Below are 15,414 nucleotides of genomic sequence, written 5' to 3' on the forward strand. Positions count from 1 at the left end.
ATGCTACTCAAGTGAGGCTGTAAGAGGTGAAACGAGGAGGGCCACTGCTTGGGCTAGCATGTTCAAAGCAGAAACAGGATTTTTGGAATTAAGACCACAAATTTAAAGAATTTGTAACCAAGCTGCAAAAATTCAAGTCATCTGTGTTTTGCCATGGAAGAGCACCTGTAATAAATTCTCACTTGAGCTAACTAGGAAGGAGTTTCCAGATCACTGCTGTGCCTTAATAATAATTTTTAAATTTGCACATCACAAATTTCAGGTTGGGAAGGACTGTTGCTATTCTGACCAAGTTAAAGATACAGATATTCACAAACAGCTTGATGTAGTCTGAAATTTTGACTTAGCTTTTGAAGTAGAAAAGTTTGTTATCTCAAACGTACTTGATTCACTGTTATTGAACTGCCAGAATTGATGACAGTTGATTTTTCCTATTTTTTAAACTATTGGAACATAAGGAGGAGCCTGCCCCTGTTCACCAAGTGCATGTGCTGCTGCTGTGGTTCTGGAGTTGGAGGGAGCTCATAAAGGTGTCAAGGTTATCATGGCTTCTTTAGTTTAACTGAATAAACTGATGAACAGAGGCTAATAAATACACAAGATCCATTCTTCAAAAATGACCTTTAATAATCTAAGTCATCCTGTTTACATATTAATCAAGCTAAATATGATTATGGGTACATTATTGCATTGCTGTACATAAATTTCTTTATATTTATGAGTCAGTCAGGTCACAGCGACTTTACAATACTTCATCCAAATTCTTATTGTGAGATTAGACCTTGAAAAAATCTCCTCTTTTTCCTATGAAAAGAAAACCCCTCATCATTCAATGTCAAAGTATCCCTCTCTTCAGCCTAATGCATTCCTCTTCAACAAATTAACACATTTCAAGTTTTTATAGTTACGCAATTAACACAATACAAATGCTTCTTTTCATGTCAAAAGCAGATTGAACTTCGCTCAGTGCTTATAACAAAGTTCTTAAGCAGCCTAATGTTTAAGTCCCCCGTGTTCTTTCTCCTTAAGTTTCACATTGCAACATCAATTTTTATGAGCCTGTCTCACGACCCATCATGTTGTTTGTGCATGTGTGTCCCTTGGACACCAGGGAAAAACCCACCACTTCTCACAGTGGCAACCAGGTAATATCCTTGTATCTACTGCAACTTCTTTCATTTTTAGTCCTACTTTTCCACATCAAATACTTACAATGCAAATAAAATTATGTTTTTAGCATCATTTAGTGCTTCTGCCAGCCAGAAACAAGGGAAATGATTGATGCTGTCACCAGCCAGCATCTTCTGTATCTCAAGAAAACATCTTGCAGTTCCCTAGTAATCGGGGACTTCAGTATGGAAACTATTTCATTTTCTGTAACATCTTCAATTTGCAGGACCTGTCTTCTGTTTCTAGAGAGGGTCATAAGACTGTCAGAGGTATGTGGCATTTGTGGAAGCAGTCATGGAGAGCACAGGAGATTTGTGGGTGATGAAAATACTGTCACGCATTGTGCCAGGCTATTATGATGCTGCAAGGCTCAGGTTCCTCAGCCAAATATTCCTTCAGTTCCTCAGAGAAAAATCAACCCTTGCTTGGAATATTAGATTGAACAGAGGTCTGGTTCGACATGTTTCCAGCAAAAATTCTGGAAGGAAACCAATTTCAACTCATATTTTAAAATGTACTGAGTGGATTGCAACTGCATCTATTTTAGTTCAATCCTAAAATACTGTCTTTCTGTACAGTGTATGCTACTAATGCATAGTAAGATTGCAACAGATTTCTAGTCTGTCAAGCCTTTAATGAGTTTTCTGTTTCTACTCTTTGATGTACAGTCTTTTTAGGTAATTAGTGGGACTTTTCAGCAGTTTCATCCTCAAGTTTTTAAAGGATGTTGTGAGAAGCAGCTAACAGGTATGTGCTTTGGTGGCTTCTCTACTGCAGAAAAGCTCTGGTCCTGCAGTGCTGACATGGGAGCTTTATCCCTGACTTCACTGGGTGCAGGTTCAAAACCCACAGCTTTTGTATTGACGTATGATTTATTACTGATGCATGGAAGAAACAAGAATTACCTTTAAGTAACTTGCAATGAACAGTGGTTTTTATTTTGTAATGCATTTTTGAATTCTACAGCAGTACAAAATACCCTCTGATATGGGCTATCTGCTCTGGGTAATTAACCTTGCATGAGTGTTAAGAATCTGGGGAACATATGTTCTTTCTGAGAGTCTTTGTTAGTGAAGCAGTCGAGTTCAAGGTGGTAAATGCTCATCCACTTTGAATAATTGTTGTACATAAATAATATTCATTACCAGACATTCACAATTTTCATTAATGCATTTTACTTGGTACTTCCCTAGAGGGAGCATAAAGCTGGCAGCTTCTTCCAGTACTTCACTGATGTGCTGGTGTATTATATATATTGACTCAAGTGAAAGGATTTAAAGAAATATTAGATAATTGCTAAATGTGGCATCTTTGTATGTACCTCACTCCAGATAAGTGGTTCTAAAGCCATCTATATCTTTGCCATGCAATACAAATACAATGCAATGTGATATAATAACATTTAATTGGTAATAACAGAGAAAACTGTAGTCTTCATTAGAGCAGCAAAGCTAATTCTGGTCTGATAAAGTGCACTGAGCATCCCTAAATAGGTTTTAATTAGCTGGCACCAAAGCTGCACCACCCTTAGGGAGGGTAAAATTAATGAAAACCAGCAGCAAATAGATCAATGCTACTGGATGTTCTTGCCTTAGGTGAAGGTGATGAGAAAGAAAGGAGTGTCTTTTCAGGATCATTTAGAAAACAGTCTGCGTTAAAAGTCACTTTCAACAAGCAATGCTAAAATAAATCTGTGCTGATAGCAGCGGAGCAGTCTAATGTTTTCTGGACTGCAGGCTCCATTTGTGCTTATACTCCAAGCGTCTGGGGCTAACCCCTGGGCACTGCACCTCCCAGCAGTGCCTGTGAGGGGCCAGCTCCACATCCCAACCCGGGGCTGGCAGGGGGCTCAGACCACTCCTGTCCCAGTGCACACGGGGGGCGTTCAGCCCCAGCAAACAGCCAGTGCTGATGTGCTGGTCCTGCTCAAAGGGCAGCGGCACTGGGGGTTTGTAGTCACTCTTTGTGAGCAACTGCTGAGCTCTGCTGAAGAAATGTGTCCTGAGCTCCGAAAATTCCCAGTAAGAGATGTGAGATAATGTTCTGAAACCCAGCCAGGCAGAGGACTTTCCACATACACTGTCCTAATTCTGACAGTGCCCATCCCACACCCAATCAGTTCAATTCAACAACATTTTTTAAAAATTATTAGCTGCACACGCGCATCTTCAGGAGGCAGGTTCACTAAGCCACATTTGCAGTCAAATGACTGTTTCTGAAAGATTTCTGTCAGTATCTTGGACAATTCTGAAGAAACAAAATTGCTTTTTTGCTTCTCTTCCAGAAGTTCTTTGTTTCCTCAGTTCTTGCCAGATGGTGCTATGTGTTAGGTTGTGAGAAAACTGTTTCATCATTCAGGGCAGAAAGATGTATCATTCTGATCACTGACTTCTGCATCAAGATTCAAAATTTGGGGTTGTGTTCAAGCTTGCCATTTTACTCAGTTCTGCTCACTAATTATTTATTACTTTGGTGATATACGAGATCTATATCACATCTCTGTCATTTAGAGCTAGCAAATTACATTCATCTAAAGTTTGGATTGACACTGTTAAGACAACTGCAGTCATCACAGCTTCACCTCAGCTAATATGTGGTTTTCCTTGCATCTGACTAATCTACATGAAGCTATAGTCTAGTAAAAATGTCACTGAAATGAATAAATGAAATTACTTTCTCTGAGGTTCAAGTAGCTGCAAGTTCTGTTGTTTGGTGATATTCTCTGTGAATTGAGGGAGTAAAGCTGTCAGTGTCCAGAATATCAGAGTTTTATGCTGTGTTTCTGGTTGTTGGCTTAAATGAAATACTGTAGTAATGATATTTTCATTTTTGAACTTGCTTCCATATATGTATTGGTTTCTCTATCAAAGTTATTCAGAGGAAATATAAAAGATTTGCTAGTGTTGCTTAAAATTTGCAGAAAGCAGTTTTTCTTTGGGAAGCTGTGAACACTGACACTGAGCCTGGCTCAGAAAGTTAAATTTTGGCACTAGGGAAGTACGTCAGTGCTTCGTATTAATGTGATTTTTCTAAAAAAAAAAAAAAATTCCGGAAGATGAGTAAAAGTTCATTTAATTTTGAATAGAAAATGGGCAGAGTTAGGGAATATCAATGTCTTTAAATTACACAATTTTAGGAAGAAAAGGATGAAAAAATTGATTCAGACTGACAGAGGAAATGTATAATGCCTGTTGGAACATTTTTAAGCACAAAGATTAATTGTAGTTTACATTTTGCTATAGCCTTTATCGTGATGATGTAATATCTGCTGCTGCACCAATAAAGGCAGCAAAATTTCTCAACTGCCAGTGAGCATCTCAGCAATCCCCAAAATACTTGTTTGATATAGTGACCATTTTTCAAGTACTTGACAGTTGGATGTTTCTTGAACTATTGCTTGGCACTTCCATTCTTTCTTTTTATAAAGTAATTCCTTCAAAAAATGCTAATGGATTTGTCCATCTTAATTCATAAAGGGTTTAAATTGTTTCATTGTCAGTCGAGACTGCTTTATTACCTAAAAAAACAAGGGTCTAAAGCATGAAACCTTAATGAAATAAATAGATTTTTCATTATAAAACACTTAAAACCTCAGCATCTATTACTATTTGTGGTCAATCACCAGATGGTTAACAACTGTTTGGGGGTTTATATCCACTCTTCCATTTCCTGGTAAAACACCAGTTGTTCCTGAGTGTTCTACATTTATTCCCTGCAGCCCATTAGTAACTGCATTTATATTCTTTATGAAGATTTTCCTAATTAAGATGAACACTTTTCTCCATTGGGCAGATGGAACTCAATAGAAGAAGTCCATTCTTTATTAACATGCCAGTAAATGCTGTTCAAAGCCCCAGCACTTCTGTTAAGAAACACAGCTCCTACTACATTACACTAATTACACAGTAAAGTGAAACTTTATTAAAAAATATCAATATTAGCTATTATTTTGTGATAAAGCTGTGGCTGTATATAGATTGGTGTGAGCTTAGAGACCTATTGATTCTGCAGCTGACTATAACCATGGAATTGTTTCTTTTTAATTAATGATTAAAGACAAGGAATATATAATCAGAATCTACTCCATCATTGTGCATTTTCACATCTTCTTTGAATTTATCCATCTATTTAATTTATCACATCTTCTTTAAGTGCCACGGAATCTGTTTTCTGCTCCTGATGACCTGTATGTTAGATCTTTAGACAGTGCTTGGTATAGCCCTAATTACATGCACACCTCTTTCATCCTGTGCTTTAAATACTCTGCAGCTTTTATTGTTATGAGACAATTGCTGATACCTCTCAGAAGGAGCTGTACATATGGATGGATTCTGGAATTGATCCTTCAGGGTCGCTTCCAACTGAGCATATCCTGTGATTCTGTGATTCTCACATCCCATGAACATCCACCTTTGGAAAGGATGATGTAAGCCAGTGACTCATGTTGGCAATCCTGGAAGCATCCTGGATTGCAGGGCTTCCAGTTTTGCTGCTGGTGGTGAGGATATTTTATGGCTGCAAAGGAAAAAAGTATAGGAGAGAAAAAATAGCAGAAGCATAGATTTTGAATTAAACCTTTGGTGTTCATCTTCCACAGTTCAATGTTTTTCACTTTTCAGATCACAGTGTGTAAAATAGACCTTGGTGTTCCTGAAGGAGCTTAAAATTTTGAAGGAATAGAAATAATTTTTCAAAAATTTAAAAATTAAAAAAAAAAGATAAATTAATCTATTTTTAAAATTCAGCCTTTCTGCCAGGTGAAGTAATTATATTAAAAAATACAGAGTGATTACTGCTGAGGTCTATACTTATTACCAATTGTCACACAGCAGTTCTTTTCTAAGATATATTAAACAGATTGGAATGTAACTGTAATATTGCTGTTGTTTAAATGTGATACCTCTTGGTTACTGGTAACTGTGGGGTTTCTAATGGAAGCTCCCTAAAGAGCTTTGAGGTGAATCTACAGTGCTAAGTTAAAAAAAAAAAATACTGCAGTCAAACTGCATGAGGTGTACTGGGAGGTTTGTGCTACAGAGCTGCTGCTCAGATGAGGATAGCAACTTTAAGAGACAGGGAATAAGACTCTACAATAATTTCTTGCTTTAGGTAGAGGAGAGTTTCTGTACATCTGTCCACCCACTAGCTAGTCAAATTTACTAGAAACTACTTTTATAAGAAAAGGTGTGTGAGAACTCTCATACATATCTTACTGAATGATATTTAGAAAAGATTGTCATCTCAAAGCTTTGTACAAGTAAACAACACAGCAAAAGAAAATCTGTTTGAAAGTAGAAAAAGTTTAGCCTGAACTTACGTTCGAATATTTTATCTTGCAATGTAGAAAGATTAGTAAACAAATTCTGCATGAAAAATTCAGTAAGAAATTAGGCCTGTGTGAGACCCTCTAGACATAGGTAGGAGGAAAACTAAGGGGAAATGGGAATTTTTGTGACTCATTATATTGATTTAGATCTAATTGTTAACTAGATGCTTGCTTGTGCATATCTTCAATATGTATTTTTACCCAGATGAAAACAGAGCAAATGTTCTACATATTTTTTATTTCTGTGTCTGTTATCCCACATAAAGAATTTAGGCTGCAATTTCAGAACAATGAAACTGTTCAAATATATGGATCTATAGCACCTGCCTTTGAAAGTGACTCAGGATTCATAGCAATGCTTCTCAGGGAACCTGATGTGCTATTGGGATATGCTACAACTTGTGTTTAGAAAACAATCACTCCTACACAGTTCCTATGATACTCAACTTCTCGGAGCTTTTAACTGTGAGGCAACTCTGCATTTAAAGAAGAACATGCACAAGAGCAGCATGTACAATTTTTCTCAGAGATTCACATCTTCAGCAGGTTTTGGAACATTCAACAGTCTGGAAAAGCATAACTGTAACAGTGGGGATTTATTATGAATCTTCAATCTTATGTCTTCAAACAGTTTGTGTGAAGTCTCAGATACTGACCAGCATGGGGCTTAGTTTGTGTGTGAAGGGAAATATTTTTTTATACAGATGTTCAAAGATTCAGGCATTCTATTTTCAAGACTTTGTAAGCAATTCCTGATTGTGGGAGCATTCAACAGAGTTGGGACTTCTTACCAGAGATGGCACTAATCTGAGAACCTGAGCAGCCCTATCTGGTGCATTTGAATTCAGTAAACATGCAAGTGCAGTAGAAGGATAGGTTTTTAACTCCTCATATTTGTTCTTTACAAGTTTATTGTTGGTCTCCCATCTTATGTTTGGAGACTTATTTTTCTTTGTTTGTTGTTGTTGTTGTTGTTTTTTAAATCAAGTTGTCCCAGCATGCATATCCTCTCTGCTCTAATCCTACAGGTTACAGAAAGGAGGCATAAACTCCCTGTCTAATAACATTACATGACTCATTAAAACTTTCAAAACACAGGATTTTCTGCAGAGCTTTAAAAGTTGCTGCAGATGATGTCACTAGTGTAGAAAAAGTCAGAGAAGGGAAAGAAAGAGTTAGCAGATTAAATTCTAAAAAAAACAAACAGCATGCTTTTATCTTAACAATAAAAACAAAGATAAATGTCAGAAATATGTGCTTCATGTTCAGTTTGCTCTCCATATGTTTCAGGATTTTTCTTGAATAAATTCATTAGATTTTATAGTACTCCTGTCTCCAAAAAGTGTCCTAAGCATTTTCCATGAAAGCATTTCTGAAAAATGTTGCAAGGTATCACTTAAGTCTCAGAATGCTTTTGTGAGGCCAAGGTTATTTGTCCCCTTTTTACAACTTGACTTCTCTGAGACAAAAGGATTCTAGGGGAAAGCAGAAGCTATTGCTGTGCAGAAATTCATGCTGATCGGGTTTTTTGAATATTGTATGCTTACTGTGAAGGCATTTTAATCTCATACAGTCCTAATTTGGGGTTGGAATGGTCTGGAAGTTCAGTATGGAACAGATTGCTGCTGCTGTATAACCTGTTTTCAGCCAAATATGGCTATGTTACACCATTTCCTTCTATATGAAATGAGCTGTAGTTTCTTGACACTTTACAATCAATCAAAATATTAGGAAAAGAAAATAACCTGAAGAGTATGTGCAAAGCCATATTCCTCTAAAAGAAGACTTTTAGTTTCATTTTTTTCAAGCATTATTTCATGTGTTATTGTTAGTGTAGGAAACACATAAACACAGAATTATTATATGTGGTGCTTTATTGAAGAGCTCTGGGAGTCAGGGTACAGACCCAAATCCAACTCCAACGAGGACTCAAAAGGTGTACAGTCTTTTGTTATACAACTCTGTGTTAGTCATTAAGCCTCCCATTGTTCTATTGTATACACCCAAGCATGAATTATGGTAAATATCTTCCCTTGTGATTCTCATGATTCTGGTTTAAGGTAATAATCACATTCAGCTACCAACAATCGTTACAATTATATTATCTATCATATGATGATTAGGTACAGTTTCACCCGACCTCGTAGAGAATAGCTTTATTTTTAAGATACATAGCCCTAAGTACACATTGTCCTAATCCTCCCTCCTCCCTGATTGCCCAGACAAAGTTATACTTGATTTGGTTAAAACAAAAAGAATAGCATGAAAGCCACATCCTGGTTGCAGTGAAGCTGAGGTTCTATTCCCCAGCTTTGCAGCTGCAGAAATAATTTTTAATTGTAACCCTATGTACTATCATTATCAATATTCTCTGTCCATGCATTTCAGCATTCTTTACACACCTTTGTAGTCCATTAGGAAATGTGACCAGTGTTTGTCCTGTGTAGCTTTTTCTTTTATCAAGGGAGAATTGTATTTTTGCCAGAGCTCAGTGACTGTGGATTTTTGCTCGCTCTGTTTGCGCTGCTCTGACTTTATGTAAGTGATGACACTGTTGAAGTATGTTTCATGTTTGGAGTAGAAGCAAGCAGTGGTCTTTAACTCCTTGGGGCTAATTTCATGGTCTTAAATTGCCTTTGCCTCCCCTTCCAAGAATGCACAATGTTCAGGAGAGTTGGGTTTCAGCTTCACTGTACAGCATGTGCCAGGGACTCTCAGCTGCAGTGACATCCCAGAGCCTTCACACTCCTAGAGAGATTTTGAGTCTTGCTCATGGAGTGCCTCTTGGATATGAAACTTCATTTAACTTTACAGAGGACATCCCCAGGGTATCCTCAAGCTTTATGTACTGCTTAGATCTGTCTAATCCCTTCCTGCCAAGCTACACTGCTTTGCTTGGTTAGGAGGAAGGCAATGAATGGAGGAGTAGCTAAAGCCAGTTCAGTATTTATCAGTGGGAAATGTAGAATTTCAGGCACTGTTTCTGGATATGGCTTAGTATGGTACTTAGGAATGATGCATTTTGGGAAGGCTTATTCCAGTTTCCCTTCCAAGCTCCTAATTTTGGATCACTGGGTAGCTTTCATTTGTTTGTGAAATAATAACCACTGATGTCATATAAATTTGACCAGTTTTAGGGTGGCGCAAGCCACAGAAGCTCCACGTTTTCCTTAAACTTCTTCAGTCTTTATTCCAGGCCTGAGACTGGCATGTAATATAAACATTTTCTTCATTATTACTTTACATTTTACCTTGAGGCTATTACGCCTGATTTCAAAACCGTGATCATCATTACGCTAAAATGGTGGCATTAATACACTGGTCTTTGAGGGTAGATTATAGTATGAAGTTTCAAAATAATTGTCCACTAATATGAGAGGTGGATGTATAGTATTCTATTGCTTGTAATGCAACCATTAAAATAACAATTACTTGATAATGAAAGGACTCATTATGCTTTAGTTTATCTTTGCATAAAGTTAATAGCTAATGAAAACAGGAAAGATTATATCTAATTACATTTTAAAATACTTTTGCTCTTGCCGTAAAGAGAACATTTTGCACAGAATTGTAGATTGGCATGCCTCAGTAGTGTGCTTCAAATCACAACTGTTTTAAGACCAATGGTTGCACGTTCTTTTTTATCAAATGGTACACCACAGTCTTCACAAAGAACGTTTTTGAAACTGAGTCACCAGAGGGGGTCAAATTTGCAACGTGACTGCACTGAACATAAATTTAAAAATAAATTTTGTTTCTTCAGGTTTGAAATGTTGGAAAAATGAAGGCAACTTGACACTGAGTCAGTCAGTAGAATACTGTCTCTCTTTGGGTGAATGAGAAATGTCAAATGGGTACATTACCTACCATCTGTTGCAATTTTGATTCAGTATTGGCTGCAAGGCATTGTCAGGCAGGTGAACAAGTTCCTTTTCTATTGTATCCAGGGGTGGAACAAGCAACAACAAATGGCAAAACAGGGCTTTGGCAGGGATAGAGAAATTTCTAATTTTGTATGTTGGGATACTGAGCTCTATGTGAGGAATTTTTTTAGTTCATAGATATAGCTCCCTAATTATCTTAATGGCAAGAAGACTAATTAGAATTTAGACATTTTGGTGGTTTTATATATGGATCATACTACACTGAATTTTAAAGATGCAGCAATATTATTGTCCACTTTTCAATATTTGCATATTTTTTAAACATAATGATTTATTTTGAGTGCTTCCTTTAAATGCCGAAGTCACGTAGGTGAGATTTATATAATCTAATCCATTTCACTCCAAAACAGAATAAAGAGATATGAATTAAGCAGTTACAGATGAAGTAGGCATTTAAAGTATAATTGTATTGATTTTACTAGGTATTATATGAAATTACATGGGTGGAAAATGTCTTTGGTCTAACTGTGTGATATTTAATTAATTTCTGTTCCAGTGAGCAAAATGGTGGGCTGAGTTTGTGAGCCACAGTGTACATGGTTTTAGGGTGTTCAGAGCCTGGTTACTGTCTGAGGCTCTGTTTGGATGCCAGGACAGCTCAGTACATACTAAAGCACATATTGTCTGTGAGTCTTGAGGCCTGGTCCCAAGTAATTCCTGAAACATTTCAACTTTCAAGTCTTCTCTTACACCTGTCCCAGACTCTTCCATTTGGATTAGCTAACTCAAATCACAGGCCGTAATGTTGTCACTGTGTTTTGGTCACAAACTCTTTCTTCTCCATGCTTCTCCTACACTTTCTGACCACAGAATCCCAGGATTGTTAGCGTTGGAAGGGACCTCTGGAGATCATCCAAACCCCTTGCTAGGGTAGGGTCACCGGAGCAGGTTATACAGCAACGCGCCCAGATGGGTTTGGTATGTCTCCAGAGATGGAGATTCCATGACTTCCCATGGCAGATGTTCCAGTGCTCGGCCGTCTTCAGTGTAGAGAAATCCTTCCTCATGCTAACATGACACATCTTTTGTCTTAGTTTATTGCCATGGCTTCTTCCTCTGTCCGGTTGCTGGGCTCCACTGAAAGGAGTCCAGCACCGTCCTTTTGGCACCCACCTCTGAGATATTTATACAATTAATGGGATCCCCTCTCAATGTGTTCTTGTCCAGACTAAACAGGCCCAGCTCCCACAGTCTCTCCTCACAAGAGAGATGCTCCAGACCCCTAATTATCTTTGTGCCCTCTGCTGGACCTTCTCCAGCAGCTCCTTGTCTTTCTTACGCTGAGGAGCTTAGAACTGGGCACAGTATCCAGATGTGGCCTCACCAGGGCTAAGAAGAAGGGGAGGATTACTTCCCTCAACCTGCTGGCCACACACTTCTTTATGGGATACTTGTTTCTATATTACATGTTCCTTGCTTTTCTTGAAATACGTTTTCCATCTCTGGTATTTTTTACGGATATTTTGGGCACTTTTTCCCTCTTTTATTTCCTGCCTCATTGTTTGTAACTATGTCATCTGTATAGCTTTCTTCTTTCAGCCTTTTGTCCTTTTATCGTGAAACATACTGCCTCGAACACACCTCCTGTTTTCAACACAATCTCTTTTAAAACAGCTCACAGACCTGCAAGGTATCTGATGAAGAGCAGCTTTTCCCTCTGTGCCCTTGCCCTTGCCCTTGTGCTTCCTGATTCACTTGAATCCTGGTGCAGAACACCTGAAAGTCTGCAGGTCCGGAACTGCAGATCTCAACTCAGTACATCCAGTTCTTAAAACAAAAACAAAATATCACAGTGGGGTGTAGAAGCTGTGCATGATTATTTATTGATGATTGTTGGTTACAGGAATTAAAACAGCAGGGAGCTCAGATTTTGATCAGAAACCAAGTGATTTTTCTGTACACTTTTATTGTAAAATGTGAACATAATATAAACCCATTGTGCTCCTGCTGTTAAGTGCTAAGCCCTGGCCTGACCTGCTGTATGAACAGTGCCTGTTCCCTGTCTCACAGGTATGTAGCTCTGTATATGTGAGCATTGATTAAGGCTTGAAGCTGTTATAAGGCAATTTTTATATATATGAATATAGGAGCTTTCACAGTTGCTTCACGTCTGCTCTCAAGTGTGCCAAGCACCCAGCACAGTGTGATCTCCAAGTGAAAAGCAAAGGGATCTGGGGCTGGGCAGCCATTCTGTGGGCTCCCAGCATAGGAGTGTTCACACAGAGACTCAATTCATATGCTGGCAAGGAGCAGAGTGCATGTGCTTTGCTTTTTGTAAGCACTTTTCTATTATTACAGTATACGAGAGCCAGCCTGGCAGTGACTTCTAGGTCTACAGTTATAATTTATTTACTTTTAGTTTTTGTAACATTCCCAACTGCTAAGGGAATTGATGCTTAATACATTTCTAAATAAGTAAAACTAAAGTATAAATAAATTATGCCTGGTTTATTAGTCCAGGTGTTTTCAGCATTGCTGAAAGTGGTTTGATGACAGCCACCAGCACTAGCAGTGGAAAAAAACTTGATTTCACAGTGATTATTATCATTATAATAAACCATAATTGAAAGATTACAAAATTGATTCTTTTAAAAATTAATGTTGCATGAGTGAGCAGGCTCCATGGCATTCAGATTTTTTCCATGTTACTTGGAAGGAAAGTGGCTTATTTTATTTCCTGGCAGAAAACTGCTGATTTTCAAACAATCACATTAGAGAAAACAGTCCCAGAGGGTTACAGGAGGCAACAGACCTGTGTCATTATGCTTTACCCTTTCCTGATGGGTTCGGAGAAGAGCCAGAAACAAAAGAAAGTTACATTCATTATTGAGAGAGCCTTGGGAAAATCTGTTTGGCCAAGCAATTTTGCATGAAACGAGTGAGGAAATATTTGACTGCAAAGAACATAAACTCCTTCCATCAATATGCAATTTTCTGGATCCATTTGTCCGAGTGATTATTAAGAACAGTTTCTAAATTTGCAGTGCTTTACTTCAAAGGGCTGTGAAAGCATCACCTAGTTAAATGGATGGAAGTGTTTTTTAATAAATAAAAAAAAAGAGACCAAAGTCAGTTGTAAGACAGTTTAAAGTGCAAAGTATTGAAAACAGCAGGAAACCTGAGGACCTGCAATAGCAATCATCTGCTCCAATCAGGAACATGGAAACCACAAATTTATCTTTGATGATTTCCTGTAAATATGCCCTTTGAGGACAGATTGCCCTGCCCAGTCTTGTGGAAAATGCTCAGAGTTACAGCTCTTCTCACTGCAACATATGGATCTCAGCAAGCTCTGCTTCTCCATTTCCGAAGTCATTCTTCAGATGGAAAAGTCTGGGCAAAAAATGTAGTGTTGCAAAAATGCTGGTTAGCATCCTTCAAGCCTGGTCAGCCTGACTGGAAAACATCGTTCTGAGTTGGTTTTTTTTTCTTGGCCATTTTCTTCAGCAAGTTCTGCCCAGTTTTCCAGACCTGTTATCCTGGTGTAAATGGTTTTATTGATGTTTTCATTCACTTCAAAATGTCTCATAGTTCCCTAGGATACTGCAGTATAAATACTTTCCCCCCAGATATGTAGCAGTGTGTGCTGGGAAGGTACATTTGGGGGTCTCTGAGTGCCCCCAGGGACACTCTCTCCAAAGGACCCCACCTGCAGTGTGACAGTGCAGTCAGGGTGGCTGTTCAGCATGTGGGAGTGACTATGCAGATGGGAGGTCTGCTCTTTCTTTCTTACCACCTCTCTGTGGCACTTCACTCCACTCCTGGGTCTGAACACCTGGAATCTGGGCTGTTGCCAGCAGTGTTGCATCCTGGTAGCTTGGGTTTTCCAGTCAGTGCCACATCTCACATTTTTGACACTGTTATCACAGGAAACACATAATCACAGAATGATTATATGAGGCACTTTATTGAAGAGCTCTGGGAGTCGGGGTACAGACCCAAATCCAACTCCAACGAGGGCTCAAAAAGGTGTACCCCTTTGTTATACAACTCTGTGTTAGTCATTAAGCCTCCCATTGTTCTATTGTATACACCCAAGCATGAATTTTGGTAAATATCTTCCCTTGTGCTTCTCATGATTCTGGTTTAAGGTAATAATCACATTCAGCTACCAACAATCGTTACAATTATATCATCTATCATATGATGATTAGGTACAGTTTCACCCAACCTCGTAGAGAATAGCTTTATTTTTAAGATACATAGCCCTAAGTACACATTGTCCTAATCCTCCCTCCTCCCTGATTGCCCAGACAAAGTTATACTTGATTTGGTTAAAACAAAAAGAATAGCATGAAAGCCACATCCTGGTTGCAGTGAAGGTGAGGTTCTATTCCCCAGCTTTGCAGCTGCAGAAATAATTTTTAATTGTAACCCTATACACTATCAACACAGACATCAAAGAAGCCCAAGAAATTGAGGTTAGATGTGGCTTACTGTTTCCCCATATATATCCTGAAGAGAGAACATGCTATTTCATTTTATAGCTGATGTTTATGCACCATTTCACATTGTCCAGAGAGTTTGCAGTCTCTGAAGAAGTTTTCTATGCTTGAATTTATAGTAGACATATAATCTACCACATTTGTTATGTATGCTCTTACTTGATGACAACCTCCTACTGGCCCTATGTAATGTTTTATTAAATAGAGGGACAGTTCCCAAGCCCATCTTTCTTCCCAAGATTGAAGTCAGTGTTAGGTTTCATTAATATTATTTAGCATTTCATAGCGCATATCATCCACAGACCTTAAAGTACTACAGGACATTAAATCAGCTTTAATTTTCCCATTTTCCTGATTGTAAAACTCATGCAGGGAGTAATTTGTCAAGTTGCACAGAGGTATCATCCTGCAAGTATGTGGCAGAGCTATGAAAGTACCCTTCAGTCAGGGTTCCTAATTGTCTCTGATGCGCTACCCTGACATTCAGAAGGCATGAGTGTTTATTCTAGTCTGTGCAAGTTCATGCTTA

At 38.3% G+C, this 15,414-nt stretch overlaps 1 protein-coding gene across 1 annotated transcript in view; it reads left to right on the top strand.

Annotated features, from left to right (window-relative positions):
• The window catches only part of ST6GALNAC3 (ST6 N-acetylgalactosaminide alpha-2,6-sialyltransferase 3), a 215,268-nt gene that overhangs the window by 142,586 nt on the left and 57,268 nt on the right, over positions 1-15,414 (top strand). The window lies entirely within an intron of this gene.

The sequence above is a fragment of the Sylvia atricapilla genome, chromosome 9, assembly GCF_009819655.1.
Source record: "Sylvia atricapilla isolate bSylAtr1 chromosome 9, bSylAtr1.pri, whole genome shotgun sequence".
Classification (NCBI taxonomy): domain Eukaryota; kingdom Metazoa; phylum Chordata; class Aves; order Passeriformes; family Sylviidae; genus Sylvia; species Sylvia atricapilla.